A 7,829-nucleotide genomic window follows, 5' to 3' on the forward strand; every position below is an offset into this window, starting at 1 on the left:
TCATTGTGCAGCAACAGAGGAGTGCTTTTCTCAGCTCTTTAAAGGGTAACCAAACCCTAAATCAACTTTTCTTACCTCTATAAATGGGACTTTAAAAGTGATGTTTGTTGGTCCTTGACACATTTTTGACAAATGAAAATAAACTTGTCTAAATCTGAAAATAATGATCAAAAACTGCCTGTGTGCTGTCCCTACAGGTTGAAACGAGGTATTACATTTGATTTTTGTGATTGGTCAAGTCATTGATATATATTACTGGATTGGTCCTTACCTATAGACAGAGACGTGCACGCACATGCACCATTGAGTCGCGTCAACAGAACAGTCTTACATAGAAACCTGTGTAAGACATGCAGGCATCAACCAGAAAAATCGGGCAGGCTCCCTCACTTTTTAAAACATGGCTTGAATTGAAGCTTAGAAAAGGATTGATGTTGTGGTATATTTACATTTTAGTGTTACAGGTGAGGCACTGCTGTCAAATGAACAGATGTGCCAGAATCTATGGAACTGAGCTTGTTGACGTTCAATGGCATGACTGCCCATTTCCTATTAGAAACACCTCAAAGAGCTGTACAGAGGGAAAAAAACACCCTCTAACACACATACAAATAAAAGATGAACAACAACTTGTAAAAATCTACCATCATGAAAAAAAAACTTAAAAACTACATATTTAGTTATGCTTGCATTGACATCTCCTTCTCTAACATCGGCTCTCTAGTGTTTATAACTGAGCAGAAAGTGAACGCTGCAGATTCTAGCTGGACTTCCTCCAGTCGGAACCACCAAGAAAGATGTTCAACACTGGCAGGACGTATTTAGAAAATTATGTTTGAGTAATTACTTCCCTTTAAAAAAAATAAGTGCGACCGACAGCAACATGTAGCCTCAGACACATGTAACCCTTGTGCTCTCGTCACCATGTTTACATTAAAGTGGGTCATCTGGACCCCACAAGACAGCCCACGGAACCTTTTTTTTCAAGAGTTTTTTATCTTCACTGATGTTCGCAGCAGATATAAAATCCTGTCCACCTTTGCCATGGGAGGGATCACACTTCAATGTGAGGGTCGGGTGGTCTGGACCCCATAAGAGAGCAGGAGGGTTAAAGTGTAACCAGAGGCTGGAGAACAGGACTGCTGTCATTACTGGAGCTGCAGATCATCACAACTTAGATTTGACCGATCACAAAATTCCAAAGTACTACCTCATTTCAACCTGTAGGGGGCAGCACACAGACAGTTTAAACAATGTAGTTCACTTTCAGCTTATCCCTTTCGTGGTCGCCACAGCGTAACAGCACCCACTGTTTCACATCAGTGATTTAGCAGAGTTTTTACGCCGGATGCCCTTCCTGACACAACCCTGTACTTGAGGGGCACAGGGACCCAGTTAGGCAGCAGCGTCAAGGGTCTTGACTAAGGACCCAATCTGGGTGGGGATCAGTGGACAACCCTGGGACGAACCCAGGGCTCCTGGGTGTCAGCCCTTCACCTAGCCCACTGAGCCACCCAGCCGCTACAGGCAGTTTAAACAATCATTTTTAGAATTAAACACGTTCATCTTAAATTGTCAAAAACATGTCAAGGACCAACACACAGGAGGACTTTTAAAGCCCGTTTATTGAGGCCAAAAATGTTGATTTAGGGTTTGGTTACCCTTTAGTTGTTTCAACAGTTTCTGAGGTGATCTGGACTCGTTCCCAGAGATGTAGATCCTGAACATCTTCAGCTTCCTGAGGGAATAGAAGCAAAATCTGAACGAGTGAACAAGAAAAGCTGAGCTTAAAACCTGATTAAAGACTTACTACAATGACAATGGTGTTTTTGGTGATTTGAACATGTTTTTGTAGCAGTTTTCTCATGATAGAGGACATGTTTAAGAATTTAAGCTCAAAACTGCATTTATGAGAATTTCTTTATTCAAATGAGGATGAATCAGGAGCAAATGAAGAAACATTGTTCGAAAAAGCTCTTTTTTTGTGACATAGAAACTGAAACGGGTGAGCTAAAGTCTCCCTGCTCCACTCTATTCTGATACATCTGCTTTCAGACAAACAGATCCATGAACGTCTTTGTTTTCCTCGTCTGAGCTGGAATCTCTTATCATTTTAGATTTTAGAAGTACATAAACAACTGTATTTCAGGTGGGCGGGGCAAACTCTAGTCATTGTCAAGAAACAGAACATGTTTGATCTGAACTCTAAATGTAAAAATGATTTTGTTTTTCTTTTGACATCTGCAAAGCAACCATACTTACTATTTTATTTCATTTCATCAATTTGTTATATCGTTAACACAAATAAATAAATGTAAGAAGAAAGAAAAATATTTAAAGACAGGTTTTGCACATTTTTCAGCCTCAACAATCAACCTGTTGGTTCCAGATTGTGTAAACTGCAGCGTCATGTTTGACTATTGCATTCAAACCAACAACAAGGAAAGGTCGTCAGCAGCAACCGGCCTGAGTCACGGCAGGATTAGCACGTGTTTCAGCCGCCAGACGTGCTTAAACCTTTAATGGCGCTCGCCGTGTTTACTCGTACAGCATGTGCATCAGAGTACATGCAAATCAATGCTGTTTGTGTGTCAGAGTATTTAATGTGTTAATGGAGCCCGCTGCTCACACACCCGTGCCCTGGTCACTCTGACTCAGAGCTGCTGCTGCTGTTCACACAGGAGCTCCGCCAAAACACTGCCGTCACTTCAGGACTCGCTCCGTGGTTCATAGTCAGGAGGCAGATGGATCGGCTACAGTCAACATAAAAACAGAGATGTGGTGTTATTCTTCACCAGGGGTCAGCAACCTGTAACAGTAAAAGAGATATTTGGGCTTGTTTACTACTGATCCAAAGAAGGAGACGCACAGTCTTATTTTAGCCTTTAAGAAATTTGGATTTGCATTCATGACCTTCTTTTTCTTAATAATAAATATAAATTATGTCTATTATTTTAGATGAACATAAGCAAAAATATAAAAAGAACCTAGCATCTCTCAAAATCCATCAAAATGTGATTTTTTGTTTAACATTTGACAGCTCAAATTTTCAAAATAAAAGCTGCTCTGTAAACAGGATCATCTCAGTGTATCTCTGGACAGCTAGTAACCATTGTTGTTCAGAATAAGATAATATGTGTTTTTAACTCATCAAAGATCAACCTTTTACCAAAATTTTGCATTTAAAATCTGTTCATTCTGGAGGTAGAGTTGAACAAACAAGACGTCTTCAGGTCAACAGGATGTAAAAACCTACATAGTTTATCATCTATGTGAACCTCAGACATCAGTTTATACATTTAACTAATCTAAATTAAATAAATGATAATTAAGTAATCCTTACTTTAAAAAATACTATTTTATTTTTCTTTATTTATTTTTGTTCTTTTCCTCTCTTTGTCCTCAGCAGTCTTACACTGCTGGGTTTTGTTATTTTAGTTTGGATCTTGGTAGTCTTAGTTTACAGGCTTTGTTTATTTGTTTTCTTTAGGTAGTTTTGGTTAGACAGACATTATCAGGAGCTGCTGACTCTGGTGGTCGACATGTCTGGATCAGCAGTCTCTATGAATTATTTTATGTTTGGAGCCTCCATGGAGAGATAAAAGAGACACATGTGGATCTGGAGCTGCAGGTTCCAGACTCCTGTCCTTCACCATGCTGTTTAGAGAGAGACGCTGCTTCTGTTGGTCGTCTGTGTTTGAAACAAAAACTGTCATCAGAGAGAATGAATCTGGTAGAAGAGTCTGTGTAGAAGCATTCATTCTCCTTCAACAACTGCTCTGAGGAAGACTTTTGCTCCCCATTCAAAAGTTTTATGGGGATTTTTCAAAATCTTCAGATGCTTTTGGGATTCTCATTTCATCTGACATTTGTTTGTTCATCACTGCAACAATACCATCAAAGAATGTATCGGTAACAGGAACAGGAAATGTGTATTTATTTCCTATTGACAAACAAGAATTCTGCTCTCTACAGACCTGTTACTTCTTCTGTTGATGTCACCTGTTTGAACTGGTTATCCGTTCTGTATAAAGACACTGACCACACCCTTAACCAGTCACTTCAACCTATCCACCGTGACCAAAGAGCTGTCAAAAGACACCATGGACTAGACTGTAAACCTGAACAAGACCAGGATGAATCAGTCTACAGTAAGCAAGTAAATTAGAGGCAAACTTTTGGAGCAATTATTAGAAAATGGAAAGGAATACAAGATCACTGATGGTCTCCTTCCACCTGGAGCTCCATGACAGATGTCACCTGTTGGATCAATGATCTTGAGATCAATGAAGTACACAGGGGAACTGACCAACCACCTGAAGAGAGCTGGGACCCCGGTATCAAAGGTTACCGCAGTGATGCATCGCTGTCATGTGTACAACTCTCACGGTTAAGCCAGAACATGTAGACCATCAACTCAAAATTTTGATCTGAAACAAATTTTAAATATTACAATTTAGAGAACTTTTGAGTGGCTGGATGGCTCAGTGGGCAGGGTTTGCATCCAGGAGCTCTGGGTTCGATTCCAGGGTTGTCCACTGATCCCCACCCAGATTGGGTCCTTAGGCAAGACCCTTGATGCTGCTGCCTAACTGGGTCCCTGTGCCCCTCAAGTACAGGGTTGTGTCAGGAAGGGCATCCGGCGTAAAAACTCTGACAAATCACTGATGTGAAACAGTGGGTGCTGTTACGCTGTGGCGACCCTGAAAAGGATAAGCAGACAATTTAGCGAACTTTTGTTAATTGATCCAATATTTCTTTTTTTTTAGTGTAGTAACCTCAGCTAAGAAGGCTGGATCTCATTCAAATCAAATCAAGCTTTATTTGTATAACACTTTTCCACATCGTGTCACTCAAAGTCCTTTACATAAAAACATAATCAAATTTTAAAACCAAAGCGCAACAGGATGTAGCTAAAATATTAGCTAAACTCCAAAACAGAACTCCAAACTCCATAAACTCTTAAACATAATTATGAAAAATAAAAGGCAGGAATATTATTCCAAAATAAATCCCTTTAAACCTTAAATAACTTTCAATATTTTACTCTCCATAAAAATATATTTTGTAAAAAAATTATACAAGTTAGAAATGGGTTTCAATTCTGTGTGCATGTAAAATTCTTGAGTAAAAAAGAGCAAAATCCCTCAAAATCCTGCAGCTGCATCAGCGTTAACATCCTCTCAGTAAACCCTGGTGTCGGTCTGCTTCTTCACCAGCTCTGCTCTAGCTGGCATTGATGTCAGAATAAAAGTTTCTACCTGCTTCCTGTGCCTTTCAGCATAAAAGCAAATCTGAGTGCAGTGCAGGTGAAGGGAATCCCCCGAGTGATGAGCCAGTTTCCTCTAAGAGAGGCTGCTGACTCAATGACTCTGACGTTTACTCCTCTCACTAGGGGCCCCCCCAGAGAAACCACAACCACCCAACAGACAGAGTTCACGCTTCCCTCCGCCCCGTCTCTCACCGACACGAGTGGAAACTGCTCCTCGGATGAGAACATTTCGTCTGACTCTTTACTCCTTCACTCACTGCTGCTCACTGTGTGTGCTTTTGTGTGTACTCTCCTTTACTTTGTTCTGTTTTTGGGTAACTGAAGATTACGTAAGGGCAAGATCTTCATAAAAATGGAGGATTGAAGTTGATTTTGTATCATTAAGACAGAAAATTACTCTGTTTTTGTTGATTCTTTCTGAACAGGAGATTTTTTTCTGACTCGGTTTCATTTGCTCATCTGTTCTGTCACTGGGTGAAATGTCCTCTCTCTCTGCATGTGTGTTGGGGTGGTGGGGTGACCTCGTAACTCCCTGATTTCTAGAGAATTATCAGCCAGCCTGCAGAATTCATAGAAAGTCACCTTTGTCAGTAAAGGGGAACTTGAGTTTGTACAAACACAGGAGATGTTTTTGTGCTTTTGTCTGCGTTTTCTTTGAGTGTGTTCTGCTCAAATACCTGAAACGTTTCTTCTGCAGAAAAGCAATACAGTATGTCAGAAAAATATATGAAAAACTACTAGAGCCTGAAGTTTTTTCAAGCTAAGGAAAAGGATGTCTTGTTTCCTTGAATGTACCTCATGCTGTGCTGACCCATAACAGACGCCTGACAAACTGACCGGTACGAGGAAATCACATCTGCTGACCTATGTTCTATCTACATTCTATCTATCTAACAGGGCTGGGAAAACGTTTAGACGTGTAGTCCACAAAGGGTTCTGAAATGAGACAGAAGGGCCGGACCAGGAGCAGATGCTGTCGTGTTTTATTAATCCAACTCATTAGAGACAGAAAAAGCACAGAATCAGGGTAAAAACAAGCTTTTATTTAGTTTAAAAATGCTATTTTAGAGCAAAACATTTTGAAGTTTTTGTTTCAAAACTGTGTGTTTTTTTTTACAGCTGGGTTGATAAAATCAAGTAACTGATTTGAATCGATTTAAGCTCAACAGATCACTAATCGATTCATAAAAATATAAATCAGTTTAGCACCTACATTTAATGGGATTTCCCATAGGACGGCTAATGCTAACATTCGGTCGACCAAACATACATTCTGACTCAATGAACATCTTTATAAACTCACAGGAATTAATTTTCTGTTTTTTGATTATACTTTCTTCTTCTTGAATAAGGTGTAATGCTATAGTATGATCTCCACCTAGTGTCCAAACTGAAACGTCCTCCAGGAGAAGCAGAACAATGTTTCCAATGTTAATGATCTGAACATTTTAGTTAGAACTTCTCCTTTAGAGAATCCATGTAACACTGGATGATATTAACAATCTCATTATTTCACTGATACATTTACAGGATGTGAACTGGATCAGATTAATATATTCAAATCATATAGTAGATTATTAATGCATTTCTAATCAAATGTGTATAAACTCAAAATTGAATTGAATTAAAGAATATAAAAAAATCAGAATTGAATTGATTCAGACTCTTGTGAATCGAATCAAATCATTTTTGGAAAATATAATTGATACCCAGCCCTGTTTTTTTTTTTAGTGTCAGTTGCACAAATGGGTTGATGTTCTTCAAGAAAAATAGCGAGCTTGGAGAAAAACTGCCTTCATGTGGTGTTGGAATGATCGTGATATATTAGTCTGACTTTGAAATCACATGAACAAGTCTTCCAAAACCACATGAATGCAGAATCATCAAACTTATCATCAAAATAATCCAAGTTAAAAATATACCTTTACAGAGATGATCAGTGAATGTTTGACCCCACTCTTCATGTTTTCATCCCATGAAGTGAGGCCTCATCAGGCAGAGTGGAGCAGTTTGACATGAAGAGGATTCAATTGATCACCATAGGAAATTCTAAAATCCAAAACAATCCTTAAAAAAAACTTGATCAAAGCAAATTTAGAAAAGTTTAAAGACTGCAATGCTTTAGTTTTCTCACGAAGTTCCTGGTTTCTCTCCGATCATGACCCACTTCTGCAGCGCCCTTTGCTCGATGATTGTTTAAGATCTGTCACATTTCCAGAAGATCCAGTCCTACAGAACATTTTCTGCGGTCTGTAACCTCTGAGGCACAGAGCACCATTCAAGATCCGGTTTAGCTTCAGACCACCTTTGATTGGTTCTTAGGACCAAACCTGTTTGCTTCCTGGGCTTTGTAGCTTATTCTCTTCTCAGAGTATCTGTTACTCCACATTGTATCCCACAGCTTATCACCTGAGTTATGTCAGACTGAGAACTTAAGGCTGGAGATTCGTTTTGCAACAGTCCTAAAGATGAAACATGAACTCTTACATTTATAGTGTCATATCTTTTCCAAAGTTTAGGTTTTGGTCAACATGAAATCTTTATTTGCCTCCCTTCA

The sequence above is a fragment of the Oryzias melastigma genome, linkage group LG21 (assembly GCF_002922805.2).
Source record: "Oryzias melastigma strain HK-1 linkage group LG21, ASM292280v2, whole genome shotgun sequence".
NCBI classification, from domain to species: Eukaryota; Metazoa; Chordata; class Actinopteri; order Beloniformes; family Adrianichthyidae; genus Oryzias; species Oryzias melastigma.